The sequence below is a fragment of the Scylla paramamosain genome, chromosome 31 (genome assembly GCF_035594125.1).
Source record: "Scylla paramamosain isolate STU-SP2022 chromosome 31, ASM3559412v1, whole genome shotgun sequence".
Taxonomy (NCBI): Eukaryota; Metazoa; Arthropoda; class Malacostraca; order Decapoda; family Portunidae; genus Scylla; species Scylla paramamosain.
In genome coordinates this window covers 8,605,331-8,621,037 of record NC_087181.1, presented here as the reverse complement: position 1 = coordinate 8,621,037, position 15,707 = coordinate 8,605,331, and the positions used below count along the sequence as shown (strand labels likewise).

The window sequence follows — 15,707 nt, the reverse complement described above, 5'->3', positions numbered from 1 at the left end:
TCATTAACAGAAAGTGTCAAAACCTTTCAAGATCTAACTCCCCTCGTGACTTCTGGCATTAGCCAAAAATATCTCCAATAACTTTGCTTCTTCTTCTTTCCCTCCTCTGTTTCAGCCAGATGGAACCACTGCTACCACATCTATTTCTAAAGATGAACTCTTCGCTCAAACCTTTGCTAAAAACTCTACCTAGGACGATTCTGGGATTGTTCCTCCCTCTCCTCCACCCTCTGACTACTTCATGCCACCTACTAAAATTCTTCGCAGTGATGTTTTCCATGCCTAAACCCTCAGAAGGCCTATGGACCTGATGGGGTCCCTCCTATTGTTCTCAGAAACTGTGCCTCCGTGCTTCCACCTTGCCTAGTCAAACTCTTTCAGCTCTGTCTGTCAACCTTTCCTTTTTTGCTGGAAGTTTCCCTACATTCAATCTGTTCCTAAAAAGGGTGACCATTCTAATCCCTCAAACTACCGTCCTATTGCTTTTGCTGTTGCCTTGGACATATCAAAAGCATTTGATAGAGTCTGGCACAAAGCTTTGATTTCCAAACTACCCTCCTATGGCTTCTATCCTCCTCTCTGTAACTTCATCTCAAGTTTCCTTTCTGACCATTCTATTGCTGCTGTGGTAGATGGTCACTGTTCTTCTCCTAAATCTATTAACAGTGGTGTTCCTCAGGATTTTGTCCTGTCACCCACTCTCTTCCTATTATTCATTAATGATCTTCTAAACCAAACTTCTTGTCCTATCCACTCCTACGCTGATGATACCACCCTGCACTTTTCCACGTCTTTTCATAGACGTCCAACCCTTCAGGAGGTTAACATTTCACGCAGGGAAGCCACAGAACGCTTGATTTCTGATCTTTCTAAAATTTCTGATTGGGGCAGAGCAAACTTGGTATTCTTCAATACCTCAAAAACTCAATTCCTCCATCTGTCAACTTGACACAACCTTCCAGACAACTATCCCCTCTTCTTCAGTGACACTCAACTGTCCCCCTCTTCTACACTGAACATCCTCAGTCTGTCCTTTACTTATAATCTGAACTGGAAACTTCACATCTCATCTCTAGCTAAAACAGCATCTATGAAGTTAGTCGTTCTGAGACGTGTCCGCCAGTTTTCTCACCCCCTCAGCTGCTAACTCTGTACAAGGGCCTTATCCGTCCATGTATGGAGTATGCTTCACATGTCTGGGGGGGTTCCACTCATACTGCTCTTCTAGACAGGGTGGAATCAAAAGTTTTTCGTCTCATCAACTCCTCTCCTCTAACCGACTGTCTTCAGCCTCTCTCTCACCGCCGCAATGTTGCATCTCTAGCTGTCTTCTACCGCTATTTTCATGCTAACTGCTCTTCTGATCTTGCTAACTGCATGCCTTCCCTCTTCCCGCGGCCTCGCTGCACAAGACTTTCTTCTTTCTCTGTCCACCTCTCTTACGCAAGAGTTAACCAATATTTTCAATCATTCATCCCTTTCCCTGGCAAATTCTGTAACTCTCTGGCTGCTTCTGTATTTCCGCCTTCCTATGAGTTGAATTCCTTCAAGAGGGAGGTTTCAAGACACTTATTCATCAATTTTTGACTACTGCTTTGACCCTTTTTTGGGACTGACATTTCAGTGGGCATCTTTTTTATTGGATTTTTTGTTGCCCTTGGCCAGTGTCCTTCCTACATTGAAAAAAAAAAAACTATCATCTCTGTTATGCATTCGGCACACAGAGACGGGTCTCTGACATGGAAGCAGTAGTCATTTCAAGGAAAATCAGCAAAATACCTCCTCAGGTCCCATCAACTAGAAGAGGCAAAATCCCAGATGCACCTCTGCTTATGGGAATCCTGATGAGGGACTGGAGCGATGAAGAGAGGGTAACAGCATAAGCAGAAGGATTAGAGGTTAGGAAAAAGTCAAGAATGTTGGGTGTATCTCCAAGACGGCCAGGAATAAGAGTAGGGTGTTGCACCAATTGCTCTACGTCATGGAGGATAACAAAGTTAAAGGCTAGTTCACCGGGATGGTCAGTGAAGGAAGAGGAAAGCCAAAGCTGATGGTGAACATTGAAGTCTCCAAGACTGGAGATCCCTCACAAAAGGGAAGAGTCAGAATATGATCCACTCTGGAAGTTAAATATTCAAAGAATTTCTCATAGTCAGAGGAGTTAGGTGACAGGTATCGGAACATTCAAGAGTATGGGCACGAAAGCAGGTTAAGTCGTTGCGCACATAAACGCAGCTTCCAGCTTTGGGTTGAAAATGAGGATAGAGCAAGTAGGAGGGAACAGCAAAGGAACTACAAAGGTCAGTTGCCTCAGACACTTGTGCTTCAGTGAGGAAGAGAACATGAGGTTTAGTTGAAGAGAGGTGGTGTTCTACAGATTGAAAATTAGAACTAAGGCGGCGAATGTTGCAGAAGTTAATGAAGAAATGTTGAGGGGGGTGTCAAGACACTTAGGGTCGATACTAGAAGAGCAGATCCGACACACCACGTTGGGGCCCGGACTGAATACTGGCACCTACTGAATACTGGTCCCGGTCAGGTGCCACCTCCTGGTTATTGTTCAGAGTGAGGTAGACCAACAAATATACCGTCTAGATCCAACTCTCCAACCTCAGCCTCAGTAACATCCACACCCAAGTTATGTGCTTCCAGAAGTTATGTTCTTCCAGTGGTGGGTCTGCCTTTGCGCAGTCAGTTCTAGTACCATGACTCAAGGACGTGCCTGACTCTGGCTTGCCCAAACCCTCGCCAGCAGCACGACAGGCCTCGGCACTCTGTCTTACTGCGGCATGTATTATTTCATCCACTCTGCACTACTCTCGGTAACCCTGCCTTATTGCAATCGATCCCAGGAGCTACAGAGGACTCCCATCAGCCTCCACATCTGGGACGGGGTCAGCGGAGGGGGACTGTACCCAAACTCTCCCACCTACCTAAAAGGAAATGAGCACTAGACACTGGCAGGTCCACTACAGACACTTGCGTCCCTGTGGTTACTAGCGGACAAGTTAGCCTCACCCTAGTAGTGGCAAATTTCTCAGCAATATATATATATATATATATATATATATATATATATATATATATATATATATATATATATATATATATATATATATATATATATATATATATATATATATATATATATATATATATATATATATATATACGAGTATATATATATATATATATAATACTGTTTTCCCTGAGGTTACCTTCCTCCCTGTAATATTCCAACAGAGATTGTTGGGCTGCCGAATCAACCAGCACGGTGACAGGGTTCTCTTCCCCAGTAATGTCCACAGTGCTCTTGCACAAAAAAAGGGCGACACTAATCCAAACAAGGCCTCATATACTCAAATGAAGTTCTGACAGTTGACTCGGAAGCAGCCTCCTCTGTCTTCTTTCCGGCCAGTCTCCACTTAGATCCAAAAGATTCTTTCTCATTATTCTGGTCAGGCCAGGCCAGCAAAGCCACTGGTTTGTAGGAAGGCTTAGGGGTTGAAGCCTCAACCAACATTAGGCAATGAAATCGGAAGTGCCCTGTAGCTCTGTTGTAATAACAGGTGGACTGGTTATTGAATTTAGGGCTACTATGCACCATTTTCCCTATTGTCCTCCTTTTCGGATCAAAAGGAGGCCTGCTGCTATATGAATTCCCTAGCAGAGACTTGTTCCCAAACCCAACACTGTGACAGGGATTTCCTGTGGGGCCAACACTCACTGTCTCCCGACCATTTCTCTCCAGCCCCCTTAACTCCTGCACCCCCCCCTGGTGAGATACATGGCGATGGGCCAATATATTGTCATCACCCCACATAGCTGCCTTCTTTAGGCTTTTAAATCTTTTGTTTCGGAGCAGCGGTACAAGCTCCTTCTCGGCCACATTAACAATCCTGCATTACGATGAGTTCCTTTAACTCATGATAGTAGGTGGCTTGCTCGCTAGTAATCAATTTCTCAAAAATTTCCTCGAAATAGCGAGCACACTCAAGGTAAGAATCACCAAGCATTTTCTTCTTTCCACGAAACTGTAGCCTATAAGCCTCGGACCATAGTTCGTAGGCTCTCAGGATGTCAGCCTTAAGTTCCTCATAATCCCCCAGATCTTCCACTGACATTCTATCACAACCCTCAAGAGCCTTGCCTTTCAACACATTAGCAACAAGGCCAAACCATCTCCCCTGCGGCCAATCAAACTCTGAAGCTTTCTTCTCGAATCTCCGAAACCATTCCGTTATTTTCTTTTCATGAAACTCAGGAATCAACTTCAAAATCTGCACCATCTCTTTTTCTACTGTATCCTCCTTCACTCTTTCTCCTCTCCTCAAGTCATGCGGTGAATTAGCTTCTATTTGAGTCTTCTCCAACTCAAATATTTTGTTTTTTTTCAGCCTTTTCCCTCGCATACATCTTTGTCTCTTTCTCCGGTTCAAGTAACCTCAGATCTTTTTCTAGCTCAAGTAATCTCGCCTTCTCCTTTTCCTCAAGTAACCTCATTTTCTTTTCCCTCTCAGCCTCAAGTCTCTTAGCTTCTCTAATGTCCTCAGCCTTTAGACTCCTTGGTTCGGCTTCAGCTTCCAACTCAAGCCTTCTCATTTCACTAACCTCTTCCATCTCCATTCTTGTCATCTCCAACTTAAATCTCATCTACTCAGACATGCCTTTTCTCTGGGAAAATCCACCGACATTGTGGCCAGGACTAATATGGCAATGGACACTAATTGTGAGACTATGTCCTGATGCCAAACTATGTCAGATCTATACTGCCAATCCCAGCAGAGGCAGGGGACCCGGGCTGCCGAAACGATAATTACTCCCAGTGAGGTCTAAAGCACTGTTCAGGGGGTGCTGTGAACTTATCATTAAACCCAGCTGTGACCTCACTGAACGTTTCCCTTTGTGTCTCACAACACAAGGGGGTAGTCACAGCCTGCCCTCTAAAGACAACTCTCTTCCTCCACACAAAACTACAAGCACCTAATAACACACACACCCTTCACTCCAAAAATTTTAAAATCATGGCGACTCCTACACCAGCCTCGGAGTCCCCATCTGGGGAGGGGACCATAAATGTCCCCAGGTCGGACTGCCTTTCCGTCGACGACCCTAAGTGTCTTGACACCCCCCTCAACTTTTTCTTCATTAACTTCTGCAACATTCGCGGTCTAAAATCTAATTTTCAATCTGTAGAACACCACCTCTCCTCTTCTAAACCTCATCTTCTTTTCCTCACTGAAACTCAGGTGTCTGAGGCAACTGACAGTAGCCCCTTTTCTGTTCCCTCCTACTTTCTCTATCCTCATTTTCGATCCAAAGCTGGATGCTGCGTTTATGTGCGCAATGACTTAACCTGCTCTCGTGCCCACGCTCTTGAATCTTCCGAGTTTTCCACCATCTGGCTACGACTACAGAGTCATTCTCATACTAAATTTATCTGTGCTGTATACCTCTCTCCTAACTCCTCTGACTATAAGAAATTCTTTGACTACTTAACTTCCAAAGTGGAGCACATTCTGACCCTCTTCCCTTTTGCAGAGATCTCCATTCTTGGAGACTTCAATGTTCACCACCAGCTTTGGCTTTCCTCTCCCTTCACTGACCATCCTGGTGAACTAGCCTACAACTTTGCTATCCTCCATGACCTAGAGCAATTGGTGCAACACCCTACTCGTATTCCTGACCGTCTTGGAGATACGCCCAACATTCTTGACCTTTTCCTGACCTCTAATCCTTCTGCTTATGCTGTCACCCTTTCTTCTCCGTTGGGCTCCTCCGATCACAATCTCATATCTTTATCTTGTCCTATCACTCCAATCCCTCCTCAGGATCCCCCTAAGCGAAGGTGCCTCTGGCGTTTTGCCTCTGCTAGTTGGGGGGACCTGAGGCGGTATTTTGCTGATTTTCCTTGGAATGACTACTGCTTCCGTGTCAGAGACCCGTCTTTGTGTGCTGAGCGCATAACAGAGGTGATAGTGTCTGGCATGGAGGCGTACATTCCTCACTCTTTTTCTCGTCCTAAACCTTCTAAACCTTGGTTTAACACAGCTTGTTCTCGTGCTATACATGATAGAGAGGTGGCCCACAAAAGGTACTTAAGCCTTCCTTCACCAGAATCTCATGCACTTTATATTTCTGCCCGGAACCATGCCAAGTCTGTTCTCCAACTAGCCAAAAACTCCTTCATTAACAGAAAATGTCAAAACCTTTCAAGATCTAACTCCCCTCGTGATTTCTGGCATCTAGCCAAAAATATCTCCAATAACTTTGCTTCTTCTTCTTTCCCTCCTCTACTTCAACCAGATGGCACCACTGCTATCACATCTATTTCTAAAGCTGAACTCTTTGCTCAAACCTTTGCTAAAAACTCTACCTTGGACGATTCTGGGCTTGTTCCTCCCTCTCCTCCACCCTCTGACTACTTCATGCCTCGTATTAAAATTCTTCGTAATGATGTTTTCCATGCCCTCGCTGGCCTAAACCCTCAGAAGGCTTATGGACCTGATGGGGTCCCTCCTATTGTTCTCCGAAACTGTGCCTCCGTGCTTGCACCTTGCCTAGTCAAACTCTTTCAGCTCTGTCTGTCAACATCTACCTTTCCTTCTTGCTGGAAGTTTGCCTACATTCAACCTGTTCCTAAAAAGGGTGACCGCTCTAATCCCTCAAACTACCGTCCTATTGCTTTAATTTCCTGCTTATCTAAAGTTTTTGAATCTATCCTCAACAGGAAGATTCTTAAACATCTATCACTTCACAACCTTCTATCTGATCGCCAGTATGGGTTCCGTCAAGGCCGCTCGACTGGTGATCTTCTGGCTTTCCTTACTGAGTCTTGGTCATCCTCTTTTAGAGACTTTGGTGAAACTTTTGCTGTTGCCTTGGACATATCAAAAGCCTTTGATAGAGTCTGGCACAAAGCTTTGATTTCCAAACTACCCTCCTACGGTTTCTATCCTTCTCTCTGTAACTTCATCTCAAGTTTCCTTTCTGACCGTTCTATTGCTGCTGTGGTAGACGGTCACTGTTCTTCTCCTAAATCTATTAACAGTGGTGTTCCTCAGGGTTCTGTCCTGTCACCCACTCTCTTCTTATTATTCATTAATGATCTTCTAAAACAAACTTCTTGTCCTATCCACTCCTATGCTGATGATACCACCCTGCACTTTTCCACGTCTTTTCATAGACGTCCAACCCTTCAGGAGGTAAACATATCACGCAGGGAAGCCACAGAACGCCTGACTTCTGATCTTTCTAAAATTTCTGATTGGGGCAGAGCAAACTTGGTATTGTTCAATGCCTCAAAAACTCAATTCCTCCATCTATCAACTCGACACAATCTTCCAGACAACTATCCCCTCTTCTTCAATGACACTCAACTATCCCCCTCTTCTACACTGAACATCCTCGGTCTGTCCTTTACTTATAATCTGAACTGGAAACTTCACATCTCATCTCTAGCTAAAACAGCTTCCATGAAGTTAGGTGTTCTGAGACGTCTCCGCCAGTTTTTCTCACCCCCGCAGCTGCTAACTCTGTACAAGGGCCTTATCCGTCCATGTATGGAGTATGCTTCACATGTCTGGGGGGGTTCCACTCATACTGCTGTTCTAGACAGGGTGGAATCAAAAGCTTTTCGTCTCATCAACTCCTCTCCTCTAACTGACTGTCTTCAGCCTCTCTCTCACCGCCGCAATGTTGCATCTCTAGCTGTCTTCTACCGCTATTTTCATGCTAACTGCTCTTCTGATCTTGCTAACTGCATGCCTCCCCTCCTTCCGCGGCCTCGCTGCACAAGACTTTCTTCTTTCTCTCACTCCTATTCTGTCCACCTCTCTAACGCAAGAGTTAACCAGTATTCTCAATCATTCATCCCTTTCTCTGGTAAACTCTGGAACTCCTTGCCTGCTTCTGTATTTCCACCTTCCTATGACTTGAATTCCTTCAAGAGGGAGGTTTCAAGACACTTATCCACCAATTTTTGACCACTGCTTTGACCCTTTTAGGGACTGGCATTTCAGTGGGCATTTTTTTTATTAGATTTTTGTTGCCCTTGGCCAGTATCCTTCCTACATAAAAAAAAAAAAAAAAAGCCTTCCCTTCCAGGGCGTAAGCTGAGTACAGGCACACAAAGAACAACGAAACAAACAACAAGCAACTGTCTCCCTCATTTGACTACGAAACTTCCAGCAATCCTGGCCAATTTCTGTTACGACCCAGATTCCGCCCCTCTTACTGCTGCCTTTAACTTGGCCACCTTCCCCAGACTACCACCTAAGTAGTCTAGTGCAGGGCTCATAGTCATCTTAACAGCATCCTTCTGGTCTCCTGTCGTGATTGAAATATAATGTTTGCACTACCAGGTTCAGACCCTCTCACAGCTGCCACTACATCGGGTCAGCCTCCCTAACTTACCTCCAGCGTAAGCTAGTGCGAGATCCACATATACGTTTAAAGGGTTCCCTTGTCTTCTGTAACGAATAACAAATATGAGATCGCCACCCTATTTCACCCACAAAAAGGGAAGGGAGTATTGTAGCTACCAAACAACTCAAATTTCCTAGGAATGAATTACAAACCACGTTCTTGGAGGAACAGCTACGACAAGGGACAATGGCTATGAGGATTGTAATATTCCATGAGCAACCACCCTCTGTAAAACAACAAAACTTTCCATGCTCACAGAAAAATTACCTCCTCCCGCTGAGCAGCACCATAGACAGTTTCTCAGAAGATAGGCCACTCCCACATAGGAACAGAAAGGCCCGACAAAGGAGTAGACGCCACTGCATGATAGAGAAATTATAATCACCTGGGTTCAAAATTCCCAAAAAAATTATGAAGCCCAGTAACATTTAACAGCACAACAAGACAACAAACCAAACACAGGACAACAGACAGTGACAGACAAGGGTGACTATTTGTCACCATGAGTCGTACTGACACCCCACACTCAGTCAAGCCGTTATATCACCTACTTAAATTGACAGGGACGGTACTACCGCTAAATCTTATACAGTATTAACTAACAAGTGGTAAAACAAGTAAATATCGCCCTATTCCATGCCAGTGCTCCCTCTTCACTCACTGCGTCTTCTCCATCCATATCTCAGACACCGATTCGCGTTGGAACCGGAGAGCAGGATGCCCTACCATTCTGCGAGACAGTGGGGTACAAAGAAGGGATGGGGATATATATATATATATATATATATATATATATATATATATATATATATATATATATATATATATATATATATATATATATATATATATATATATATATATATATATATATATATGCCGTGGTACAGTGGTACCGCGCGCGCTTTGGGGGCCAAAAGGTCATCAGGTGCACGGGTTCGAATCCTGGCTACGGTCCGCGGGGAAGGGCATCCAATCGGGGTAACGGTTCCCAAATGCCAAACCCAAAAGTCCTTTAACAGGAGGCAACATCTCAGCCCTAACTGACCAGGGAAAACTAGAAAATATATATAATATATATATATATATATATATATATATATATATATATATATATATATATATATATATATATATATATATCGTGCACAATAGGGATAATGGGCCCTTAACGTTAATGGTTTCCTCATTAACCTGATCATTAACCTTACTGTCTAATATATATATAATATATATGAAGTTAAGCGTTCTGAGACGTCTCCGTCGGCTTTTCTCGTACCGCTCTTTTACACAGGGTGGAATCTAAAGCTTTTCGTCTCATCGCCGCAATGTTGCATCTCTAGCTATCTTCTACCGCTATTTTCATAATATATATATATATATATATATATATATATATATATATATATATATATATATATATATATATATATATATATATATATATATATATATATATATATATATATATATATATATGGCTTCTCTGCTGTTTATTTCATGAAGGGTTGGACCTCTACGAAAAGATGTGGAAAAGTGCAGGGTGGTATCATCAGCATAGGAGTGGGAAGGACAAGAAATTTGTTTTGATGTTTCATCAATAATAGGAAGAGAGTGGGTGAGAGAACAGAACCCTGAGGAGCAACACTGTAAAGAGATTTAGAACAGTGATTCTCTCCCACAGCAGAAATAGAACGGTCAGAATGGAAACTTGAGATGAAGCCAAGGAGAGGACAGAAGCCGTAGGTCGGTAATTTGGAAAACAAAGTAAACCAGACTATCAATAGTTTTTAATATGTTTACGGCATCAACAAAAGTTTTACCAAAATCACTAAAAGATGTTAACCAAGAGTCAGTAAGGAAAGCCGGAAGATCAGAAGTAGAGCAGCCTTAACGGAACCCAAACTGGCCATCAGAAAGAAGAGTGTGAAGTGATAGATATTTAAGAATCTTCCTGTTGAGGATAGATTCAAAAACTTTATATAGGCAAGAAATTAAAGCAATAGGACGGTAGTTTAGTGCAAACACGGAGGCGCAGTTTCGGAGAACTATAGGAGGGACCCCATCAGGTCCATAAGCCTTCCGAGTGTTTAGGTTAGTGAGGGCATGGGAAACATAATTGCGAATAATACTAAGCAAAATCAGCAAGAGAGAGAGAGAGAGAGAGAGAGAGAGAGAGAGAGAGAGAGAGAGAGAGAGAGAGAGAGAGAGAGAGAGTTATGTATGAATAGAACACACATTCACATACACACACAGAGGAACTATCACGTGTAGGTCAGCGTTGTCTTGCTTTTTTTTATAAAGTACACACACACACACACACACACACACACACACACACACACACACACACACATACACACACACACATAGAATCCTTTCGCCTCTCTTAGTGAGATTTAAGTGTAAGTACTGTAGTAACTTCATGGCAGAAAAAAAAAAAAAAGGTATTCGCAAAGAACTTATTTTTTATACCTACTTCAAAATATTCAATGAAGGAAGAGCTGAAACAGAACCCTGCTTATTCGACGAAGTCACAGAGGCCACTGAGTAGAAATGGGAAATGGTGTTCAAGGTCTCCCACTCGACCCACGTATTCTACCCCATGGTGCATAATGGCATCTCTCTCTCTCTCTCTCTCTCTCTCTCTTTCTCTCTCTCTCATACTTACACGTATATTGTTCCCACCACTGTATTCAAAGTGGTGTTGCATAATGCCAGATCGTTATTTCTTACATTTGTCAAGTTATTGTTCTACTTAGTTTTTTTTTTTTTTTTTTACGTTCTCCTCCTCCTCTTGTCTCACTAAATATGTACAGTCATGGTGAGCAAGATGTAATACTTCATCGTGAGTTGGCGCTTCGTAATTTTTTTCCACACTCTCTCTCTCTCTCTCTCTCTCTCTCTCTCTCTCTCTCTCTCTCTCTCTCTCTCTCTCTCTCTCTCTCCTTGGTCTGCACCTAAGCATGAAACTGGCTGGTTTGGGAGTCTAGCGAAATCGAACTCACTGGTTCAAAAGTTCTCCAGTGTTTTGACGTTCATATAGTGTCGGTATCATGGGTTTACTGAGAAAACAATGAGTAAGGCTTTCGTTCAAAGGAGTTAGTTTTAGGGTTAAACTTCTGTTATCCCGTGCATCGTTAACGTCATACTTTTAAAACATTCGTGTTTTTCCATGTCAATCATTAACCTCCTAACTCGTTTATACTTATTGGACGTATTTTCTTCCTCCTTTAATGCTTATGGCGGAAAGTATAGATCATTATGATGTTGCCACATTTTTGCCTGTTTGGGTATATATATATATATATATATATACGAGTATATATATATATATATATATATATATATATATATATATATATATATATATATATATATATATATATACACACACACACAGAAGGACTATTACGTGTAGGTCAGCGTTGTCTTGCAGCTTTTTTTTTTTATAAACTAAATACACACACACACACACACACACACACACACACACACATTTATTTCGCCTACCTCAGTGAGATTTGAGTGTAAGTACTGTAGTAACTTCAAGGCAGAAAATCATAAAAAGTATTCGCAAAGAACTGGGTAGAGCCATCCAACCTGGATGGCAGGTCTTGTCAGGACCTGAAGAGGGAGTAAAGTTCTCTTCACAGCTAATTACTTAAGTCCTCTGTGGCTGAACAGCATCAGCCAACAGTAACATTTAACACAAAACAAGTTCACTAACAAGAGACACGGTAAACGACAAAAGACGAGTGCCCACAAAGACAAAGGAGGGTCATTCACCGCTCACTGTACACACACGCACCCGAGGAGTCACTTCCCTGGGTAAAGAATGTTATACAAAACTACCCTCTCTTGCAGGCTACTAAGGAGATTCCTATACTATGTAAGTAGACAGGGACGTACGGCCGGTAATGACTCACTTATACCCTTAACACAACCTCTTTTCCTGCTTCAGTCTCCTTTAGATATTAGCACCCATCTCAATACGTCTGCTCCGTCTAATTCTAAGCGCTAGGTAGTGACTAACAGTCGGAAAGTGCGCCAAACTCTCTATGCTGCGAGGAGGGAATACAAGGAAGGGTGAGGGTGTGGCGACACACTTCCATACGTACACCAGCCCAAGACTCTGCTCCCCGTACATCTATCTCTAAAGATGATCTCTTCGCTTAAAACTTTGCTAAAAACTACTTTGGATGACTCAGGTCTTGTTCCTTCCTCTCCTCCGCCCTCTGACAACTTTATGCTACTTACTAAAATTCTTCACGGAGATGTTTTCCATGCCCTAGCTGGCCTAACCCTCGGAAGACTTGTGGACCTGATGGGATCCCTCCTATTGTTCTCCGAAACTGCGCCTCCGTGCTTTCACCTTGCTTAGTCAAACTCTTTCAACTCTGTTAACATCTACCTTTCCTTCTTGCTTAAATTTTCTGCGCCTCCGTGCTTTCACCTTGCTTAGTCAAACTCTTTCAACTCTGTTAACATCTACCTTTCCTTCTTGCTTAAATTTTCTCTACGTTCAGCCTGTTCTTAAAGGGGAGGGGGGGTTGTAGAATCGCAAATCCCATGCTAAATTGCCTATGTCAACTCATATCTCCTCCCTTATATATTGACCAATTTCTTTCATTCAAAAAAGCATTTTAATCAGGAAGGATAAGAAGACAATTTCTGTCATAATTTTTTTCTTGTAGAATAATATATGTATTTTTTTTAGTTCGATGAATAAGTAAAAAAAAGGCTTGACTTTCAAATATTTGACAAAAATCAAAATCAACTCCAAACAAAAATTTTGGTAGCCAACTTTGTTCACCTCTTATAGTTTCATGAGCTGCAATAGCCAATATATGTATAACAGGAATAACTACGGATATCATTTTTATATGCCTAAATAAACTTTAAGGGTGACTATAATTTACCTATTGCAGCTAGGGACTTCAAATTCACATGATATATACATCAGAATATGTTGAAAAAACAGACATAGTTTTATTAACTTACTCCGATTGGCTTTGTACATAGGCCTAAAGCGATTCATGATTTCAAGCTTAATTACCGAGAGGGGAGGGAAGCGGTGGGAAAGAATTTTGTTATATTCCGCCATATTTCTAGGTAAAACCAGTGTTTCAAGTTTTTTAAATAAATAGAATATTAAAGGAAAAGATATTTGATGCAGATACATTGATTATTTGCTGAATTTAAGAAAAAAAAAATAGTTACATTTTTATTTTTCGTATATAAATCCAAGAAATTTAGTTACACATGAAAATTTCTTGTTCTCTAATGTTATACTCAGAAAGAGAACAGTAGATTTTCATAGGAAACTAAAGAAAACGGATATATCAGAAAAAAATATGGAAAAAAGAAAAAAAAGGCCCGTGAAACTGGAATTTCATGACGGAAGACCACATTATGTAAGTTTTTTTTTATCAAAACGTTGCATATATCAAAAGAAACAGAAAAAATGCACAAAATTATATAAAAAAAATCAGATCCGGATCCTACAACCCCCCTAAATTAGTAAAAAGGGCGACCGTTCCAATCCCACAAACTACCGTCCTATTGTTTTAATTTTCTGCCTTTATTAAGTTTTTGAATGTATCCTCAACAGGAAGATTCTTAAACATCTATCACCTCACAACCTTTTCTCTGAAGCCAGTATAGGTTTCGTCAAGGCCCCTCTACTGATGGTCTTTTGGCTTTCCTTATTGAGTCTTCGTCATCCTCTTTTAGAGATTTTGTTGAAACTTTTGCTGTTGCCTTAGGCATATCAGAAGCTTTAAACTCTGGCACAAAGCTTTGATTTCCAAACTACCCTCCTACGGCTTCTATCTTTCTCTTTGTAACTTCATCTCAACTTTCTTTTCTGACCGTTCTATTGCTCCTGTGATAGACGGTCACTGTTCTCCTAAATCTATTTACAATGGTGTTTCTCAGGATTCTGTTCTGTCACCCACTCTCTTCCTATTATTCATCAATAATCCTCTAAACCAAACTTCTTGTCCTATCCACTCCTACGCTGATGACACCACCATGCACTTTTCCATGTCTTTTCGTAGACGTCCAACTCTTAAAGAAGTAAACAGTTCATACAGTGAAGCCACAGAATGCCTGACTTCTGATCCTTCTAAAATTTCTGAATGGGGTAGAGTAAATTTAGCATTGTTCAATGCCTCTAAAACTCAATTTCTCCATCTATCATTTCGACACAACTTTCCAGGCATCCATCCCCTCTTCTTCAATGACACTCAATTGTTCCCCTCTATTACACTGAACATCATCGGTCTGTCTTTTATTTATAATCTAAACTGGAAACTCCACACCTCATCTCTAGCTTCTATGAAGTTTTTCTCACCCTTCCATTTGCTCTGTATATATATATATATATATATATATATATATATATATATATATATATATATATATATATATATATATATATATATATATATATATATATATATATATATATATATATATATATATATATATATATATATATATATATATATATATATATATATACTCGTATATATATATGGAGTATGCTTCACATGGCTGGTGGGGTTCCACTCATACCGCTCTTCTAGACAGGTTGGAATCAAAAGCTATTCATCTCATTAACTCCTTTTCTCTGTCTTCAGCTTCTTTCTCATCGCCGCAATGTTAGATCTCTTACTATATTCTACCGCTATTTTTGTGCTAATTGCTCTTCTGATCTTGCTAACTGCATGCCTCCTCTCCTCCCGGGGTATCGTTTTACAAGACTTTCCTCTTTCCCTCACCCCTACTCTGTCCACCTCTCTAATGAAAGAGTTAACCAGTATTCTCAATCATTCATCCCTATCTCTGGGAAACTCTGGAACTTCCTACCTGCTTTTGTATTTCCACCTTCCAATGACTTGAATTCCCTTTAATGGGGAGGTTTCAAGACACTTATCCTTCATTTTTCTACTAATATATATATATATATATATATATATATATATATATATATATATATATATATATATATATATATATATATATATATATATATATATGGGCAGGAGATTCTCTCTAAGGCATACTTCATTGAAGGTGATAGCCAATTCGGCGTTAATGATTTTCTTTAAGGTATTTTCTCTACACCTTAAAAATGTTCTAACCTCTTTTTCTAAAGGTGTAATGGGTGCGCCATAGCTAGCCATGTGTGCTAGATCCGGATTTTGGGTCTCTTCACCCTTCCTCAGTAGCTTGTAGGTTGGTGTTTCCTCTTCTGTGTCTGCAGTGGGAAT

General features: G+C 41.2%; 1 protein-coding gene across 3 annotated transcripts in view; it reads right to left on the bottom strand.

The window, feature by feature from the left end:
• LOC135116438 (sulfotransferase 1A1-like) overlaps positions 1–11,026 on the bottom strand; it is a 56,920-nt gene extending 45,894 nt beyond the window's left edge. For 2 of the 3 annotated variants that reach the window (XM_064033899.1, XM_064033897.1), the window contains exon 1: positions 10,907–11,026. The gene's annotated coding sequence lies outside the window, so the exon portion shown is untranslated. Of the gene's footprint in view, positions 1–10,902 lie in introns of all 3 variants that reach the window. The other variant, XM_064033898.1, reaches the window with a different exon arrangement.
• Between the last annotated feature and the right edge of the window lie 4,681 nt (positions 11,027–15,707).